The sequence below is a fragment of the Plecotus auritus genome, assembly GCF_963455305.1.
Source record: "Plecotus auritus genome assembly, chromosome: 12".
NCBI lineage: Eukaryota > Metazoa > Chordata > Mammalia > Chiroptera > Vespertilionidae > Plecotus > Plecotus auritus.
In genome coordinates this window covers 15741818-15762429 of record NC_137778.1, presented here as the reverse complement: position 1 = coordinate 15762429, position 20612 = coordinate 15741818, and the positions used below count along the sequence as shown (strand labels likewise).

At 43.1% G+C, this 20612-nt stretch overlaps 1 long non-coding RNA gene across 1 annotated transcript in view; it reads left to right on the top strand.

Annotated features, from left to right (window-relative positions):
• The window catches only part of LOC308236990, a 203042-nt gene that overhangs the window by 143258 nt on the left and 39172 nt on the right, over nucleotides 1–20612 (top strand). The gene's annotated exons all lie outside the window — the stretch shown is intronic.

Genomic DNA, 20612 nt, shown 5'->3' with positions numbered 1-20612 from the left:
GCAGTTAGAAGGTTAAAGAGGTTCTGACAGGCCTAATCATTGCTCAGGAAGCTGAAAATGTATGCAGAGTCTCGGCAGATGGGGTGAGAGCAGCTTCTGCCAAGTGATAACTGTTATTCCTTTGCACCTCCAAAGCTGTCATCCTAATAGGCACATTTTAAATTTATTAATGCTCTAGTTACAATGCATACACAGTCTCTAATGGTATGTCATTCTGAGTATATAAACTGAGCAATTAACACATATTACCTGGTAATGGTAAAATTATTTGTTGCCTGTTGGGTTTTTCTTTTTCTTTCTTTCTTATTTATTTATTTATTTATTTATTTATTTATTTATTTATTTATTTATTTATTTATTTATTTTTGGTTGTCTCCTATTCCAGTAAGAATCGTCCCGGGGAAATCCCTTGGTTAAGATAGTATCAGAGCTACACTATAGATGGATTTCCCTTTTTACTCTCACATGACACCAATCGAATGCCCAAGACCATGCTGTACCCAGCCTGTCTCTTCCATCAGCGATGCCCGGCCTCTCACGTCAGAATCCAGTAGTTAACAACACTTTGGGTGAGAGGCTTGGTCAGACTTCTGGGGAAAGGCAGAGAATGCCGCCCTTTGATGGAATGACCCTTTAAAATGAGAAGAGGCCCCTGGCAAAGTACTTCAGTTGGTTAGAGATTGTCCTAATACGTCTAGGTTGCAGGTCAGTTCCCAGCCAGGGCACGTACAAGAATCAATCAAGAATTCATGGATTGATAGAACAACAAATCTCTCTCTCTCTCTCTCTCTCTCTCTCTCTTTTTCATATCAATGAGTTAAAAAAAATTTTTAAAGTGAGAAGAAATCCAGGGTGGTATTTCTCATTTGTGATATTCTTCTTTGGTGGCCTCCCTGACTTTAATACTGATTGCTTTAAAGCTAACTAATCTACCAGCAAGAGGTGTTTTGTCTTTTTTTAAAAAACGAGCAAGGTCTCTTGTCTTTCCTGTGACTATCACCGTGACATGGGAAAGGCCTTTAATTAAATGCAGCACTTAGCGCAACAATTGTTTGCATGGGGAAGGCTACAGAAATGGAGACAGCTGGAATGGATAGTCCCTAGATTGTAGGCTTCATCAGGACTACAAGATTCATAAGCGGTCCTAATAGCATGATAAGGTGTTAATCTCACAACAGAGCAATTATCTGTCCTGTGACTGACTGCCCCTCTCTGTACCCACTAGCCCGTTTCGACTAATTGATTTACACTGTATAGAAATAACATGACCAAAAAAAGTGTCGAAGAGATTTTATGTTAACTTAACCTGTGATTAAATCTCCCTACTAGGTGATCTGTTTGAGATTTTTAAACGTACAGAAAAGATATCAAACCCTTAGGTAACACGTCTTCTTTGCCGAAGTCCTAATAACGCACCTATTGTGTGTGGTTCCTTCAGTGGCTGGAAGAAAAGCCCAGGTCGATTAACAGACATGCGCTGTGGGACCTCAGGCAGGTGTTCTCATTTCTCTGAGCCTCAGTTTCATCATCCCCAAGGTGAGAAGTTGGCTTAGTCCGTGACCTCTAACTCACTTCTGGACGTGCCCAAGTCTGTGGATTTAAGTACTTTATGGCCAAGAAGAGGAAGGAATATACAGTTGAGCCAGAGCAATAGTTAGGAGTAGGTCCAGACTTTCATTTTCCACTTCCCATTTTCAACTCAGAAGTTTAATCTGGTTTCTGACCATCCTCTTTATTTATAACTGTTAAAAAGTATATGGACAATGGATTTTTCCAGCCCCTTTGCTGTATTTTTGCTATGTGATATATCCATTCATCCCCAAAGATTAAAAAAACCTGCTTCAGAATCTCTTTAATGGGAAATCCAGTGAAGAGAGTCTAGACATGCCCTGTAGGGGCAGCTGAATCGGCTTGATGCGACCCTGCAGGGAGAAGGGACGAACTGTGTGGGGTCAGGTCAGTGGCCCCCACTGCATCACTAGATGGCCGCCCTGTTCACAGAATGAAAGTGCTGGCCCCCTGCTCCCAAAGGTCTGTTCCAGCAACAACGTTCATGACTCTCATTCATTCTGAGAAAGGAATTTCCCCTTAAATCAGAGCCTGAGAAGCCACGTGCTATCTACAGGAACAGGAAGTAGAGAGAGAAGGCGGGTCCTGAAGGCTATTTACAGGAGAGAAGTTTGCCTAAGGAGCCTCTTCATTTTGTGGATGGCGAGTCATGGGGTGGGGCAGGACTTATTCTCCAGAAGAAAGGAAGAATATTGGTTGAGATTATTAGCCCAAGTGAAAAAAAAAAAAAAACTGGCCTTGGGATCCACCATCCGCCTGTGAGTCTTGGGGTCGCGGTCCCCTGTCGTTAGGTGCATCATGGACTTGCCCAGATTCTCCTGGAAGCACCATGACGCATTCTGCTCTCCAGTGAAGGAAGTGTGGTCGGAAGTGACTGCGGATCAGCTGGGAAAATTTTTATCGTTTCGTAGAGGATGCTTCCCATGGGATTGAACTGCCTACTTCAGAATTCCTGGAAGACTTGTTCAAAGGTGAGATCCTGGGCTCTACCCCAGACCCACGTACTCAGAAACCCAGGGGATTGAGCAGGGGAACCTTTGTTTAAAAAAAAAAAAAAAAAAGTCCTCAGGTGATTCTTATGCACAACTGAGGTTGGAGGACCGTGGTGCTGGAAGGCAGGCGGCCGGGCTGCCTATGGTTCTTCTCCTTCCCACGCGGTGTGACTGACTCACGCCTCCTGGGAGGAGGCCCAGCATAGATGTCCCTCCCATGGGAGGCTCTTCCCAGAAGCCAGGACACAACCCTGAGCTAGAGGTCAAAGTCGTTGCAGCCAAGCCCAGGTCTGCCCAGAGACCCCATACTTCCTGAGTAAGACTGTTTTCCTTATTGGAGCCTGGTGGGCCTTCTTGACCTCAATCACCTGTGTCCAGAGCCTTGGTTATCATGTGTCAGCAGCCTTCAGGTGTGAGGTTTCAGTGACATGGAAGGTTCAATAAAATAGTTCCCAGCTCCCTGTACCTACACTAGTACTACTTTGCCCTCAGACATCCAGGGACACACATGCCCAAGGCCCCCAGTCACAGCAGGTCCCTGGAACTGCGACAAGCCCAGTGTTAACACTAGGGGAGAAGAAAATTAAGACTCTGTAGAGTGGAAATCTATTAGTGTAATTCCCAGACTCAGTTCTGGAGAAGGATGACTGAAGCAGTGCCGGGTAGTGATGTGATTGAACCTGAACCCCGTCTGCCTCGGTTCAGATCCTGGCTCTACCTGGTGACCGTGGATCCACAGGCAAGATGCTTAGCTTTTCTGTGCCTCAGTTTCCTTATCGCAGGGAGAAAACAATAGTACCTCCCTCCCCGGGTTGTTCTGAGGATTAATGAGTCAATAGATTAGTCAAGTCCTTAGTAGGCCCTGGTTAAATGTTAGCCATAGTTAATTCTGGATCATCTGTGGGCAGGCTATGTGCATGTGTGTGATTTGTGCAGGAGCAAAGGGCCCTGAGCTCAGAAGGGCCCGCTGCTTGGTCTATCACTGCCATCTTGAAATGGTTAGTAATATTTGAACAAGGAACCCCCCATTTTCATTTCACACTGGACTCCGTAAATGATGTGGCCAGTTTCGTCCACAGGCTGTTGTGCTAAGATCTAAAGTCTATATGATATTGATGCAAAAATGACCAACCTTAACATTACCTTATCGAGAAAGGTCAGATCTTCCCTAAGGAAAACTTGTTTGCTAATCGAGCTAAGGTAACATTCTATGCACATTGGCATGCAGCCAGTGATTACTTGTCTTTTTTTTTCTTCTCCTTTTTCCTGCTGTAAATTCTTTATTTAAAAATTGAGATATAGCTGACCTCCAACAACATCATTCTTAGTGGTGAAACATGCACACATTCCTCCCTGGGCTTGGTAATAAGACGGGGGTTTCTTCTTACCATTTTTAGTTAACACTATTTGGAGGTCCCAGCACAGCATGCAGGCAGCCAGGGTCCTGGCAGGGAGACCAACATACCTGAGGGTTGTATGAATTGCCCGGATGAAGAGAACGAGGATGGAGAGGCTCCCAGAAGAGCAATCTCAGGTGGACAGGATTACAGGAGTATATAGAGAGCTGGGGCTGGAACCTCTCTCCAGAGACTTTTTCCCCCCACAAGTTTTCAATAATATGTTGTTATTGTTCTTTTAAATCTTTATTGTTGACAGTATTATATATGCCCCCCCCGACCCATTGACCTCTACTAGCCCACCCCTTCCCTCCACCACCCTTCTGTCCCTGGCCTTCACCACCCTACTATCTGTGTCCATGGGTTATGCATATATGCATACCAGTTCATTGGTTGATCTCTTCCCACCCATCCACCCTCCCCTGCCTTCCCTCTGAGGTTTGATAGTCTGTTCCATGCTTCTATGTCTCTGGATCTATTTTGTTCATCAGTTTATTTTGTTCATTAGACGAATATGAGTGAGATCATGTGATACTTATCTTTCTCTGATTGGCTTATTTCACTTAGCATAACACTCTCTAGGTCCCTCCATGCTGTCTCAAAGGGTAAGAGATCCTTCTTTTTTACAGCTGCATAGTGTTCCATTGTGTAAATGTACCACAGCTTTTTTATCCACTAATCCATTGATGGGCACTTGGGCTGTTTCCAAATCTTAGCTATTGTAAATTATGCTGCTGTGTATATAGGGGTGCATATATTCTTTCTTATTGGTGTTTCTGATTTCTTAGGATATATTACTAGAAGTGGGATCATTGGGTCAAATGGGAGTTCCATTTTTAATTTTTTAAGGAAACTCTATACTGTTTCTACTGTGGCTGCACCAGTCTGCCTTCCCACCAGCAGTGCACGAGGGTTCCCTTTTCTCCACATCCTCACCAGCACTTGTCATTTGTTGATTTGTTGATGATAACTATTCTGACAGGTGTGAGGTGATACCTCATTGTCGTTTTGATTTGCATCTCTCAAATGATTAGTGACTTTGAGCATGTTTTCATATGTCTCTGGGCCTTCCATATGTCCACCTTGGAGAAGTGTCTATTTAGGTCCTTTGCCCATTTTTTCATTGTATTATTTGTCTTCCTTTTCTTAAGTTGTATGAATTTCCTATATATTTTGAAAATTACCCCCTTATTGGATGTATCATTGGCAAATATGTTCTCCCATGCAGTGGGCTTTCTTGTTTTGCTGATGGTTTCTTTTGCTGTGCAGATGCTTTTTATTTTGATGTAGTCCCATTTGTTTATTTTCTCCTTAGTTTCCTTTGTCCTAGGAGATGTATCGGTAAACATATTGCTATGAGAGAGATCTGAGATTTTGCTGCGTATGGTTTCTTCTAAGATTTTTATGGTTTCATGTCTTACATTTAAGTCTTTTATCAATTTTGGGTTTATTCTTGTTTATGGTATAAATTGGTTGTCTAGTTTCAATTACTTGTCTTTAGTGATATAATTTAATGATGATAATATGGCCCATTTATATTTGTGCTTCAAAGGTTTAGCATTCATTGGATTTCTGTAGTTGGTCAACAAGACAGCCAGTAAGATGACCACTCGCATCATGAGGGGTGGCGAACGTATCTGGGTAACAATACAGTTAACATGCAGTCAGCCCCTTCCCCCATCACATACCTTGACTGTGCTTAGTTCACGGGCTTTGATGAAAATTTAAGAGCCAGGTTACATGGGGGACACCACTGCTTATTTTTGTGGAAAATTGCTAGCAACCATTTCATGAAGAGAAAAGATTTTTCCTGAGACTATTCTACTGTGGGCCCTTCTTAAATTCCAGAAGATGGCAGCTGCCTGGGGCCTCTTTCTCAGTGCCTCACTTTGCATTTGAGGAGCCTGACGTACTCAGAATGGTGTGATTTCCCACAGGTCACTGGTGCTTAGCAAGGGGCTCACCAATGTCCTAAGTCAGTGGTCGGCAAACCGCGGCTCACGAGCCACATGCGGCTCTTGGGCCCCTTGAGTGTGGCTCTTCCACAAAATACCACGTGCGGGCACACACGTACAGTGCGATTGAAACTTCGTGGCCCATGCGCAGAAGTCGGTTTTCGGCCTGGGCGAGTCTGTTTTGAAGAAGTGGCATTAGAACACTCAAGGGGCCAAAGAGCCGCATGTGGCTCGCGAGCCGCGGTTTGCCGACCACTGTCCTAGGTCATTGAACAGGGGAGGATCTGCCTGGTAGGGCAGAGTCTGGGGGCACAGATGAGTGATTCCAACCTGCACATCCAGTGATGATGGGCTGGGCTGGGCACAGTACAAAGGGCTGGCATTGCCTACCTCACAGGACAGCAACAGGGACACCTCAGTCCCAACCCAGCTTTGGTCCAGCACTGGGGAGCTCAGTGGGGCAGAATCTTGGGAATTCTCTCTCCTGGCTCAGGTCTTCTTTAACCCACATGTTCTCTCAGACATGTGCACTACAAGTATGCCTCAAATCCTTCTGCGACGACCTTCAGACTAGCAGCTCTTGCACATGATATTTGAGTGTACGCAGTCTTTGTTTCTGCTGCTGAAGAGTCTGTCTGGCTGTGAGGAGGGGACCCGGAGGTAGCTCTAAAGCATTTGCCAAGCCCAAGAGAAGGGCAGGGTGGATGTGAGGCATATTTTTGATGCTTCAGAGCGGCGGTCACCAGCCGGTGATCCACGGACCACCGATCCGAAAGGTTGGCGACCGCTGCTTCAGAGCATTAACTATAACCCAGGAGTCTCGCTTCCCCAAATGCCCTGTAACTCCTTTTGAAATCGGTTCCATTTATCTTTTTCCTTGCTTTTTTACTTGGAGAGACATCTGTCCTTCTCCCCCACTCCTTTTCCTCTGGTCTGGCACAGCCAGGAGGGGGCAAAGGCCTGCTGGGAGCAAGGCCCCAGTGCCTCATGTCAGCTATCTCTTCAAGAGAAGCAATGGACCCCCAAGCAGCCCATTGGTACCACTGCCAGCACTGTGGGAGGTGGGCATTAACACAGGGGCCCCGGGCTTCCCTGTGTCTTGGCAGTGCAGACGTTGTGATTTTTTTCAGGTGGCATTTTTCTTTTTTTTAAATTTAATTTTATTGTTTAAGGTATTACAAATAGTAGTACATATGTCTCCTCCCCTCCCCCCCACACTGACCTCCCCTGGCCTCCCCTACCCCCCAGCACTTGCCCTCGTCCCCACGCCCCCAGTGTCTTGCATTTGTTGGTTGTGCTTATATGCATGCACACAAGTCCTTCGGTTGATCTCTTACCCACCCCAACCCTCCCCTACCTTCCCGCTGTAGTTTGACAGTCTGTTTGATGCTTCTTTGCCTCTGTCTATTTTTGTTCAACAGTTTGTAATGTTCTTTATTATCCATAAATGAGTGAGATCATGTGATATTTATCTTTCACTGACTGGCTTATTTCACTTAGCATAATGTTCTCCAGATCCATCCATGCTGTTGCAAATGGTAAGAATTCCTTCTTTTTTTACCGCAGTGTAGTATTCCATTGTGTAGATGTACCACAGTTTTCTAATCCATTCATCTGCTGATGGGCATTTAGGCTGTTTCCAAATCTTAACTATTGTAAATTATGCTGCTATGAACATAGGGGTGCATATATCCTTTCTGATTGGTGTTTCTGTTTTCTTGGGATATACTCCTAGAAGTGGTATTACTGGGTCAAATGGGAGTTCCATTTTTAATTTTTTGAGGAAATGCCATACTGTTTTCCACAGTGGCTGCACCAGTCTGCATTCCCACCAGCATTGAAGGAGAGTTCCTTTTTCTCTGCATCCTCTCTAGCACTTGTCATTTGTTGATTTGTTGATGATTGCCATTCTGACAGGTGTGAGACGCTACCTCATTGTTGTTTTGATTTGCATCTCTCCGATGATTAGTGACTTTGAGCATGTTTTCATCTGTGTCTTGGCTTTCTGACCGTCCTCTTTCGAAAAGTGTGTATTTAGGTTTTTTACCCATTTTTTGATTGGATTGTTTATCTTCCTTTTGTTAAGTTGTATGAGTTCCTTGTAAATGTTGGAGATTAAACCCTTATCAGAGATAACATTGGCAAATATGTTCTCCCATGCAGTGGGCTTTCTTGTTTTGTTGATGGTTTCTTTTGCTGTGCAGAAGCTTTTTATTTCGATGTAGTCCCATTTGTTTATTTTCTCTTTAATTTCCATTGCCCCAGGAGTTGTATCGGTAAAGATATTGCTATGACAAATGTCTATTTTGTTGCCTATGGCTTCTAAGATTTTATGGTTTCCCATCTTACGTTTAAGTCCTTTATCCATTTTGAGTTTATTTTTGTGTATGGTGTAAGTTGGTGGTCTAGTTTCATTTTTTTGCAAGTATCCAGTTTTCTCAACACCATTTATTGAAGAGACTGACTTGTCTCCATTGTATGCTCTTGCTTTTTCATCAGATATTAATTGAGCATACTGGCTTGTGTAGATTTCTGGGTTCTCTGTTCTTGTGCCAGTACCAGGCAGTTTTGAGAACAGTGGCTTTGTAGTATAGATTGATATCTGGTATTGTGATCCCTCCAACATTGTTCTTCTTTCTCAAGATTGCTGCAACTATTCAGGGTCTTTTTTTATTCCAGATGAATTTTTGGAGAATTTGTTCTAGGTCTTTGAAGTATGCTGTTGGTATTTTAATGGGGATTGTGTTGAATTTATAGATTGCTTTGGTAGTATGAACATTTTAATGATGTTGATTCTACCAATCCATGAACATGGTATATTCTTCCATTTGTTCATGTCTTCCTCTATCTCTTTTTTTAGTGTCCTGAAATTTTCTGAGTACAGGTCCTTTGTCTCCTTGGTTAAGTGTATTCCTAGGTATCTTAATTTTTTTGCTGTTGCAATGGTAAATGGGATTGCTTTAATTTCTCTTTCTGAGAGTTCATTATTGATGTATAGAAAAGCCATAGACTTCTGGGTGTTAATTTTGTATCCTGCTACATTGCTAAATTCATTTATTAAGTCTAGTAGTTTTTTGATGGAATCTGTGGAATTTTCTATGTACAATATCATGTCATCTGAGAATAAGGACAGTTTTACTTCTTCTTTTCCAATTTGGATGCCTTTTATTTCTTCTTCTTGTCTGATCGCAATGGCTAGTACTTCCAGTACTATGTTGAACAGGAGTGGTGAGAGTGGTGAGAGTGGGCATCCCTGTCTTGTTCCTGTTCTTAGGGGAAATGGTTTTAGTTTTTGCCCATTGAGTATAATGTTGGCTGTGGGTTTGTCATACATGGCTTTTATTATGTTGAGGTATGATCCTTCTATTCCCACCTTGCTGAGAGATTTTATCAAGAAAGGGTGTTGGATTTTGTCAAATGCTTTTTCTGCATCAATGGATATGATTATATGGTTTTTATCTCTCAGTTTGTTTATGTGGTGTATCACATTTATTGATTTGCGGATGTTGTACTATCCTTGCATCCCCCAAATAAATCCCACTTGGTCATGGTGTATGATCTTTCTAATGTAATGCTGGTTTCGATTTGCTAGAATTTTGTTGAGGATTTTGGCGTCTATGTTCATGAGGGATATTGGCCTGTAATTCTATTTCTTTGTATTGTCTTTATCTGGTTTTGGGATTAGGGTAATGCTGGCTTCATAGAAAGAGCTTGGAAGTGCTCCTTCCTCTTGAATTTTTTTGAATAGTCTGAGGAAGATAGGTTTTATTTCTTCTTTGAATGTTTGATAAAACTCCCCTGTGAAGCAGCCTGGTCCAGGGATTTTGTTTGTTGGAAGTTTTTTTTATTATTGCTTCAATTTCCTCCATAGTTATTGGCCTATTCAGTTTTTTTGATTCCTCCTGGTTGAGTTTTGGAAGGTCGGATTTTTTTAGGAATATGTCCATTTCTTCTAGGTTGACCAGTTTGTTGGAGGAGAGTTGCTCATAGTATTTTTATTTTTTATGATTCTTCATAATTCTGTGGGGTTTGTTATTATTTCACCTCTTTTGTTCCTGATTTTGTTTATTTAGGTCCTCTCTCTTTGCTTCTTGGTGAGCCTGGCTAGAGGTTCATCAATCTTGCTTATCTTTTCAAAGAACCAGCTCTTGGTTTCATTGATCTTTTGTATTGTTTTTTTTTTTTGGTCTCTATGTCATTTATTTCCATTCTGATCTTTATTATTTCCTTTCTTCTGCTGTCCTTTCTTCTACTGGACTTTGCTTGTTGCTCTCTTTCTAATTCTTCAAGTTGCAGAGTTATATGGTTTATTACCAGTTTTTCTTGTTTTTTTTTTTTTTTTTTTTTGAGGTGGACCTGTAATGCTATGAACTTCCCTCTCAGGACTGCTTTCACTGTGTCCCAAAGATTTTGGATTGTTGTGTTTTCATTGTTGTTTGTTTCCAGGATGTGTTTTAGTTCTTCTTTGATCTCTTTGGTAACCTGCTCATTGTTTAATAGTGTGCTATTCAGCCTCCAAGTGTTTGAATTTTTGTGATTGTTTTTACTGTAGTTTGTAGGGAGCGGTTATAGAGTTAAGCCTCAGACTGACCTGCTGGCAAAGCTGCAAACAAGTCCCAGCTTAGAGGGCACAGCCCTCATAGCATAATTAAGCTTGATCTTGTGACTGCTCCCTAGATCTTTCCTGGGTAGCTAATGGGCTGTGGGAGGTGCAGCAAGTGCTGCCAAAACAAGTGAAACTTACAAGAACATTGTAAATTACCTTTTTTACCTCTGACTATAAAATAAAGCATCAGCTTGCAGTCTGGATCTGCTCTGTGGTCTCAGTCACTCACAGAAGATCCACCTAGACCCAGCTTATTCTCTTTGTCTGTCTTTTCTTCATCCTTCACCGGCCCTCCCTTAGGCTCGCTGAACCCTTGGCTGTGCTGGCGCGGCATAGTAGTTGATTTCTAATTTCATGCCATTGTGATCTGAGAAGATGCTTGATATGATTTCAATCCTCTTGAATTTGGAGAGACTTTGCCTGTGTCCCAATATGTACCTATCTTTGAAAATGTCCCATGTGCGCTTGAGAAAAATATATATTCTGTAGTTTTGGGGTGGAATGTTCAAAGATGTCAATTAAGTCCATCTGATCTAGTGAGTCATTTAGGATTGATGTTTCTTTGCTAATTTTTTGTCTAGAGGATTTATCCAGTGATGTTAATGGGGTATTAAAGTCTCCTACTATGATTGTGTTGCTGTCAATGTCTCCCCTGATATCTTCCAGAAATTTTTTTATGTATTTGGGTGCTCCTGCATTGGGTGCATAAATGTTTACCAGTGTTATATCCTCTTGTTGTATAGATCCCTTTAGTATTATGAAGTGGTCTTTCTTGTCTCCTGTTATGGCCTTCACTTTGAGGTCTATTTTGTCAGATATAAGTATGGCTACCCAGCTTTTTTTTTTTTTTTTCATTTGCCTGATATTTTTCCATCCCTTTACTTTCAGTCTGTGTGAGTCCCTTGTTCTGAGGTGGGTCTCCTGTAGACAGCATATATATGGGTCATATTTTCTTATCCACTCACTCAATGTCTTTTGATTGGAGCATTTAATCCATTTACGTTTAATGTTATTATTGATAGGTACTTGTTTGTATCCATTTCTGTACTTTATGCCTGTGTTCCTTCCTCCCTTTCTATTTCTTTTCTTTACAGCCTTCCCTTTAGCATTTCTTGCATTGCTGACTTGATAGTGATAAACTCCCTTAGCCTTTTTTTTGTCTGTGAAGCACCTGATTTCCCCTTCAATTTTGATTGATAGTCTTGCTAGATAAAGTATTCTCGGATTCAGTCCTTTGCTTTGCATCACTTTGTATACCTCCTTCCATTCCCTTCTAGCTTGATGTGTTTCTGTTGAGAAGTCATTGGATAATCTGATGGGGGATCCTTTGTAGGTAACTCTCTGTCTCTCTCTTGCAGCCTTTAAGATTCTCTCTTTGTCATTAACATTTGCCATTGTAATTATGATGTTTCTTGGTGTGGGTCTTTTGGGATTCATCTTGCTTGGGACTCTGTACTTGTGTAACTTTTTTCTTCCCCATATCAGGGAAGTTTTCTGTCATTATTCCTTCAAATAGATTTTCTAATCCTTGCTGCTCTTCTTGTCCTTCTGGCAGCCCTATTATACATATATTACTTTGTTTTGTGTTGTCCCAAAGCTCCCTTAGGCTCTCCTCCTGCTTTTTAATTTTTTTCTCCAGTTGCTGTTCAGATTGGGCTCGTTTCTCTACTTTATCTTCTAACTCACTCATTCAGTCCTCCGCTTCTTCTAGTCTACTGTTGAAACCTTCCATGGTGTTTTTGATTGTAGCTATATCACTTTTGATTTCTTCCTGATTTTTGCATAGGTTGTTGATTTTTCTCATCCATCCAGTGTATGAACTGTACGACCATTACTCTGAATTCCTTTTCTGTCATGTTGCATGCTTCCGTTTCACTTATTTCCTTTCTTGACGATTCCTCATTTTCTTTCCTCTTAGGATTGTTTTGTTGTCTCCCCATTCTATCACCAGAAGGTTCAAACATTGAGTTGCAAGGGCCTGGGTCACGTGCAGTGGGAGCTTCGCACCACCTGAGTGTCACTGAAGAGCTCCGACACCAAGACATGTGGCTGCCATGGGTTGGTGGGAGCCACGTTTGCCCAGGATCAGAGTCTCCAGTGCTCAGTGTGGCCTTGTGCATACACCTAGAATCAGGGACCCTACCTGCACCGCACTGAAAAGGAGACCCTGCTGGCGTGTGTCGAAAATCAGAGTCCCCTAGCGCATGCCTGGAGTCAGAGTTCCCCTGTGCCTGCACCAAGAATCAAGTATCAGAGTCTCTGTTGCTTAGTGCGGCCTTGTGCTGAGAATCAGGGTCCCTGTGTGTGCATGCACCAAGAATTGGAGTCATGGCTCTTAGTGTAAATGCACTGGGAATCAGGGATCCCAGGCACATGCGATGAGAAACAGAGTCAAGTCACTGGTGCTCAGTGCTGCCTCTCACGCGGAGAATCAGGGTCCCTGGTCTGCTTGGGGGACCGGGTTGCATAGTTGCACTGTGTCAGCAGGAGGCCCACTCCTGCGCTGTGGAAAACAGACTTCTGTGTGTGCTTGCCCAGAATCAAAGTCAGGTGGCACTGCCTCCCTGCATGGGCATGGGGTTTGGTCACCCGATTGCATTGCAGGGAAAAGATTCCCAGTGTCTGAGTGCGTGCCCAGGCTCAAATTCCCATAGCGGAGCTGCAACCCTGTGCGAGGAGTGGGTCTAGCAGTTCCTATGGCTCTGCAGTGAGCCTGCGGGGAAGGGGATGGGCTCTGTGACTCACAGAAATCTGCGGCCAGCTTGTCTGGATTCTTGGTGTCTGTGGGTCTGCAGCCGTGGTCACAGGTCTTTGTCCCTAGTGGCTGTAAGGTCCCGGTTTGCATCTGAGACCAGATTATGTGGTGCTGAGGCTAGGATCCTAGTCTCAAGCAGTTCTGTTTTTCAAGATGGCATGGTCTCTGTGCCTGCGCTGGCCACCCCCAGAGTGTCCACAGTGGCAGCAGGGTTTCACCATTTAAGACTGCCCAGTTTGGCAGCCCCTTGGAAGACCTGCAGGATCTAACTGTCCCTAGCTCATACACACACACACCACACATGTCTACACACTCCTCTATCACTTCCTCACTCTCTCACATTCTCTCCCTCCCTACCTTCTTGCTGGATGCCATCTTAATCTCTGGCATTTTTTTCTTTAGGTATTACCTGTCAGGTGAGGGGGTTGAAAATCTGGGGCATCAGGAGTCCTGCTTACTAGATGGAGCTGAACTAACAAGGGAGGTGGGGGATAAATTAATTGCTAGATAAATTCTGGTTGTTCACTTGAGGGTGAGAGGTGACCACAGTTCTTCAACTGGGCTGGGAGAGAGGGTTGGCTGTGAGGGGTGCAGAGGGCTCTTACAGGGTAAACAAGGGAACAGACCTTCCCTGTGTCACCAACTCGGTCACACTTTTGGTGGAATCACTTCCCCTTAGTAGTTGTGGATACCTAGGGTCTTTCTCACTACCACACAGGATGGCCTTAATGTTTGTATGCCTTTGTCTACATGGGGTTCTTCAGAGCTTGAAACAATCTGAGCTAAATCTGGATGGCAGTGAAGGTGAAGCTTTCTGTGGTTAATAACTCATAAGAGATCTTTTCCAAAACTAAAAATCTCAGATACATTTGGCCTTTTCTCTTACCAGCTTTGAAAAATTACATAGTCCCTTTTGTACCTGTTTCCTCGTTTGAACGTGGAGATTCAATTTGTACCTGCCTTATAGGATTGCTAGTTCATCTAAATGAGATAATATATGTAAAAAGTTTAGAATCGTGTTTGGTACATCATAAGATCTCAAGTAAAAGCCTGTGATTGTTTTTATCATTATTGGTGTGTGTGTGTGTGTGTGTGTGTGTGTGTGTGTGTGTGTGTGTGTGTGTTGTGACAGCCAGCACCAAAGATGAAAGATGTCATAGTCACTGCATGAAAAGCTGAGTCTTCACATTTTGGATACATAGAATGAAAGGAGAGAAACTAACCCCTTGCTCTGGGATCTGCCACCCTGATGGGAGAAGGAGGTAGCATTGATCATATTCAAGGAAAATATTCCAAGAATTACAAACTCACATTGCAGCACAATCCTAACCCACATCATTATTAAATTGTTGGCCTAATTTGTCAACCATCAAGCTCTCAAAGGGTATATAGCTGAGGACCTGGCACATTCATTCATCAATCCAGTCATTCATTTAACAAATAGTTATTAGCATCTACTCTGGACCAGACACTAGCATAGAGCACTGACCAAGCCACCAAAAATCCTTGCCCTCAGAGAATTTAGCTTCTAGTTGGGTGATAGACAACAAACACATAAACACATGATTATATAATATACTATCATGTAGTAAGTATATGAAGTTATGCAGGGTGAAGAGATAAGTATTGCCTGAGAATAGGATGGTCCGGGAAAGCCTTTTCAGGGTAAGTGACATCTAAATAGAAACTTGAATGAGTGGAGTGAGGGTGTTAGAGGCAGGAAATAGGAGGTACAAAGGCTTGATTTACAGTTGAGTGAAGGCAAAGAACATTAAGATTACAATGGCAATCAAGGGTCAGAAAATAGGCAGGGATTTTATCCTGAATATGATGGGAAGACTTCGGAGGATTTGGGGCGGGAAGAGTGGCATGGCATGAATTACACTTTAGAAAGGTCATGGTGACTGCAGAACAGAGAACAGAATATAGGGGGCCCAGGGGGCAAAGCAGAAACTAATTAGGATGCTGTTACACTAATCTAGGCAACAACTATAGGACGATAGGAGTGGGGATGTGAGAAGTCTGGTTAGAGCTAACAGACTGACTTCTGTAGCTTGTGATAGAAAGAGGAGGCTAGGAAGACTGTAAGATTTTTGGTCTGTACAACTGGAAGTTGTCCTAAGCTGGTAGGAAGACTGGAAGGGGAGCAAACCTGGCAGGGAAGCCTAGATTGCACTCTGAACTGCCTGGGTTAACCTGCAGATGCTTTCTAGACATCCAAGCGGAGGCGTTGGGTAGGCAGTTGGGTAAGTGAGGCTGGAGCTTTACGAGAGGTCCGGGGATGGAGACATGAATTCGGGAGTTAGCATAGACATAGCATTGAAATCGCCATTTTTGTAGTTGAAAAAGATTGAATATCAGATGTTTCTTATGATTCAACCTGATATTTAAATCCATGAATGCGAGAAATGACAAAGGGATATACATTAATAAAGAAGAGGCCCAAGGACTGAGCCCCTACTTACTTTAAACTATTATGCATTTGGAAGAGGAGGATGACCCTGCCAAGGAGTGTCCTGGTATTAGGAAGAAAACCAGGCACTTGTGGTGCTTCAAGGAGGAGAGCCAGAGTATATACTGCATCAAATGCTACTGAGTGGTCAGAGGACACAGAGGGCACCACCAGACATTGGCCCAAGTCACCCAGTGAAAGCTCCTGGAGAACAGAGGAGAGTTAGGAGGAATCGGGCGTGACTGGGTCTACCATCCTCGTCCACCTAAGTGGTGACTGCTGTTGATTTTTGTGTGCAGACCACATCAATTTAAAGCCAGTCTCAAGAAGCACCTCTCAGCACATCCACCAAGGGCCTCCCTTTCCTACCAATAACCAGTGTCTGCCAATTAGAGAACAAACTCCTGTTTGTCCAAACAGTAGTTTATCTAACAACAGCCCCTCACCAAGGCAGCTAAATGAGTCGCTTATTAAAACTGATTTAAATTTATCAAATCCCAGTTAGGTTTCTTTTATATCCCAATTTTCTATAGATTTAATGATTCCAAATGATAAAGTATTAGCTATCGTCATTCACCCCATGAGTAACACTGGGCTTGGCTATATTTCAATATTAATGACAACAGCAGCAGTAATACTTGCAATTACTAACATGACCGAGCACTTTCTATGTACCAGGCATTGTACTCAGCACCTTCCATGCACCATCTCATTTAATTGTCACAAAACCCCTCTAAGGTAAATATTATTATCTGCATTCACATTTAAGGAAACTGAAGTTCAGAAAATTTAAGGCAATGAACTGAGGCCACAAGGTGGAGTTTCAGAGGCCTCTGCTGTTCATCCTTGGTTCTTTTTTTAGTGTTTCTCAGAACCTGATCCTTGAACCACTGAAATCAGAAATACCTGGAAACTTTGTTAAATTGCTAAACTTCAGTCTCCTGGAACCCCATCTTAGACCCAGGGAATCAGAACCCTTGGGAGTATGGCCATGGAACCAGCATTTTTAAAACATGTTCTGCAAGAGACTCATATGCACCCCAAATTTTGAGAATTCCTGTCTCTGGCTTTTGAGATGTTTCAAACACTGTGATGTCAATGGCCAAAGAGTTGGACATTGGGAAGGAGTGTGTGGTTAACTCTGGGAGGGAATAGACCCTCACCCTGGGGAGCAGTGGGGGAAATTGGAGGCAGAAGAACTGTATTTAGTCCTTGGTTGAGCTTACGTGATTCATTTAATCTCTCTTGGGCTCCAGCTTCTCATTTGTCAACTAGGAGTGATGCTTTTCCTTTCCAGGTGCGGGTCAATGGAAATAATGGATGCAAAGTAGAATAAAATGTTAATAGAGAAAGCACCCTACAAATATATGTGCCATTAATCATGGGCTTGCCCTCGGACTGGGTAGGTACCAGGGTACAGCGTGTACTTTGGTACTAGTACTTTGTGTGAATCCTGAGAAGGGGAGAGTGGTGAACCCTTTCAGGGACTGTATATCTTTTTTTTGGGGGGGGGGGCGGTGGGAGAGGAGGGGATGTTTCCTTTTATTTATATCTTCTTTAATAAAAAAAAACCAAAACTATATTGTTGAGAATGTTACAAATATCTCTTCTCTCCCCCCCCTCCCCGCCCATTGTCTCCCTCCACCAGGTTCCCACTCTGCCCCAGGCCTTTGCTTGGAATCATCTACGCTATTTTTGAATCCCTATAAATTATTATTTATTTCAGTTAGTGTATGCTTAATTTCTGACTGGTCCTTTTTCATGTCTTTGAAATGCTCATTAAGATCCTATTGTCCGTGTCCATAGGTAATGCATATATGCATATAAGATCTTTGGTTAATCTCTTCCCACCCTCCCTCCCCGCTTCCCTCTGAAATTCGTCAGTCTGTTCCATGTTTCCATGCCTCTGATTCATCAGTTTATTTTGTTCATTAGATTCCTTGTTCGTTTATTTTGATTTTTAGATTCAATTGTTGATAGAGATGTATTTAGTGCCATTTTATTGTTCATATTTTTTATCTTTCTTTTTCTTCTTCCTCTTAAAAAATACCATTAAACATTTCATGTAATACTAGTTTGGTGGTGATGAACTCTTTTAGCTTTTTCTTGTTTGTGAAACTCATTATCTGACCTTCACTGCTAAATGATAACTTTGCTGGGTAGAGTAATTTTGGTTGTAGGTCCTTGCTTTTCATCACTTTGAATATTTCTTGCCATTCCCTTTTGGACTCCAAAGTTTCTGTTGAGAAATCAGCTGACAGTCATATGGGAGCTTCCTTGTAGGTAACTGACTGTTTTTCACTTGCTGCTTTAAGATTCTCTTTGTCTTTAACTCTTGGCATTTTAATTATGATGTGTCTTGGTGTGGTCCTCTTTGGGTTCCTCTTGTTTGGGGTTCTCTGCGCTTCCTGGACTTGTAAATCTATTTCTTTCACCAGGTGGGGGAAGTTTTTGTCATTATTTCTTCAAATAAGTTTTCAGTATCTTGCTCTTTCTCTTTTCTCCTTCTGGCACCTTCATAATGCAAATGTTGGTATGCTTGAAGTTGTTCCAGAGGCTCCTTACACTATCTTCATATTTTTTAATTCTTTTTTTTTTTTGCTCTTCTGATTGGGTATTTTTTTCTTCCTCACATTCCAAATCATTGATTTGATTCTTGGAATCATCCACTCTACTATTGCATCCCTATAAATTATTCTTTATTTCAGTTAGTGTATGCTTAATTTCTGACTTGTCCTTTTTCATGTCTTTAAAATGTTCATTAAGATCCTTGACAGTCTCACCAAGTCCCTTGAAGCTCTCGTTAAATCCTTGAGTAACCTTATAACCATTGTTTTGAACTCTGTATCTAGTAGTTTGCTTGCTTCCATTTCATTTCTTTCATTTGTGACATGTTTCTTTGTCTCCACATTTTGGCTGCTTCCCTGTGATTCTTTCTATGTATTAGGTGGCTGCTATGTTTCCTGGAATGTGGTGCAGTGGCCTTGCGTAGTAGTTATCCTGTAGGGCACAGTGGCTCAGCCTCCCCAGTCACCCATGCTGGGTACTCTAGGTGCACTCCTGTGTGGGCTGTGTTCACAGTCTTATTGTAGTTGAGCCTTGATTGCTGTTGGCGTTCACTGGGAGGAATTGACCTTCAAGCCAATTGGCTGTGAGGACCAGCTGCAACTATAGTTGGAGAGTTGCTGTGCAGGAAACACCCCAATGGTGCAGGACTTGCTTCAGTGGGGCTTTGGTGCTCACTGAGTCTGCCCCTTGAGTGTGTTGCTTGTGGATGTGTAGAGTTGTAATCTGGTATGGTTTAAAGTTGCCCACTGAGTGCACTGGCTCTGGGGCCTCCTGGGAGGTGCACGGTCAGCCACTGCCTGGGGCCACCTGGCAGGAGCTACAGAGAGATCTTCAAATGGCTGCTTCTTATATGGGGCTCAGAAGTGCCCAGGCGAGGCCCAGCTGTGACAAGGCAGGCTGGTGCTAGTGCCAGGTCTTGGGCCTTTTATTGATAGGTTTGGGACATGCTGATGCCAGCTGGTGCTTTTTTGAGAGATTTTAGCAAAGTCTGAAGCCTGAGCCAGGACAGGCCATTCATATGGAAAAGCCACTGCAAACTGCAAATTGTATGGGGTGGGATCTCAGTGAATCACCAGGGCAGAGCAAATAGTGTGGGCCATGCTGATGAAAACTCAGATATGTCTGCCAGTTAGTTCTGCAACAGGGAAAGTCTCAGTATAGGAACAATGATCCCTGTGAGCACCCCACTCTGGGAGAAAGCCACCCCTGAGTTCCTGCTTCAATGCCAGACAATCTAGTTCCTCTCTGTGTATCCCTGGATCCCCCAAAGCTGCTGCCCGGCACTGGATCTCAGAGGAAGTGGGACTGTAGAAGTCCATGTGCTGGCCTTTTAAGAGTACTGCCTGGGTTTCCAGCAGCCTCCATGTCACTCAGGCATAATCCCCGCTGGCTTTTACAGCCCAAAGTTATGGGGACTTCTCTTCCCAGCTCTGGAACCCTGGGCTGGGGGTCTGGTTTGGGACTGAGATGCTTGCTCCTCAGGGAGGACTCCACAGCAGAGATGTCACTCCCGATTAAAAACATGCCACACGTGGGTGTCAGACCAGCCTGTTCTGCACCTCCACCCCTCCTATCAGTCTCAATGTGCTTTCTTCTTTACTTCTCTAGTTGTAGGACTTCCATTCAGCCAGATTTTAGGTGGTTCTGAATGATGGTTGTCCTGTATTTTTGTTGTAATTTTGATGTGGTTGTAGGAGGCTGTGAGTACTGGTATTTACCTACTCCCCCATCTTGGTTTTCCCTCCAGGGTCTATGTATCATAAAGATCCGTCCAACTTTCTTGGGGGAGGCCATTTCCTCTATAACTCAAAGGCGATCACTCCTTTTGAGCCAAGAAAGCATCATTTTATCTAGTGCTATTCCACGTGAGACTAGGTGTGCTTTCTGCCTCAGTTTACCTATCTGTTCAGGGAAGATAAAAGGACCTGCTCCTCTACAGGTGCACACTCTGCTGCATTCAATGTGTTCTGTGTGCCAGGATTATTATATGTACTTAATCCCCACAATAGTGCTATGAAGTCTATACTTCAATTAGACCCATTTTATAGATGAGGGAACCTTCACAGAGTTTAAGTAATCTGCCCAAGCCAGGAAGTACTGGGACTCCAGGACCTGCATTCTTATCCTCTATACCACACTCCTGGGAAAGGATGTTAGGAAAAGGGTGTGTTAAGCTTTGAGCTGTTTGGAGGCCTCTGAAGGAACATCCATATTTGGAAGTAGCCTTTCCCTTTGCCTGCCTCACTGCAGTGTGGCCTAAGTTATTCAATTAGGGAGGGAAATAATTGGCAGTGGAGTCTGCCTCTAGCAGTGTAATT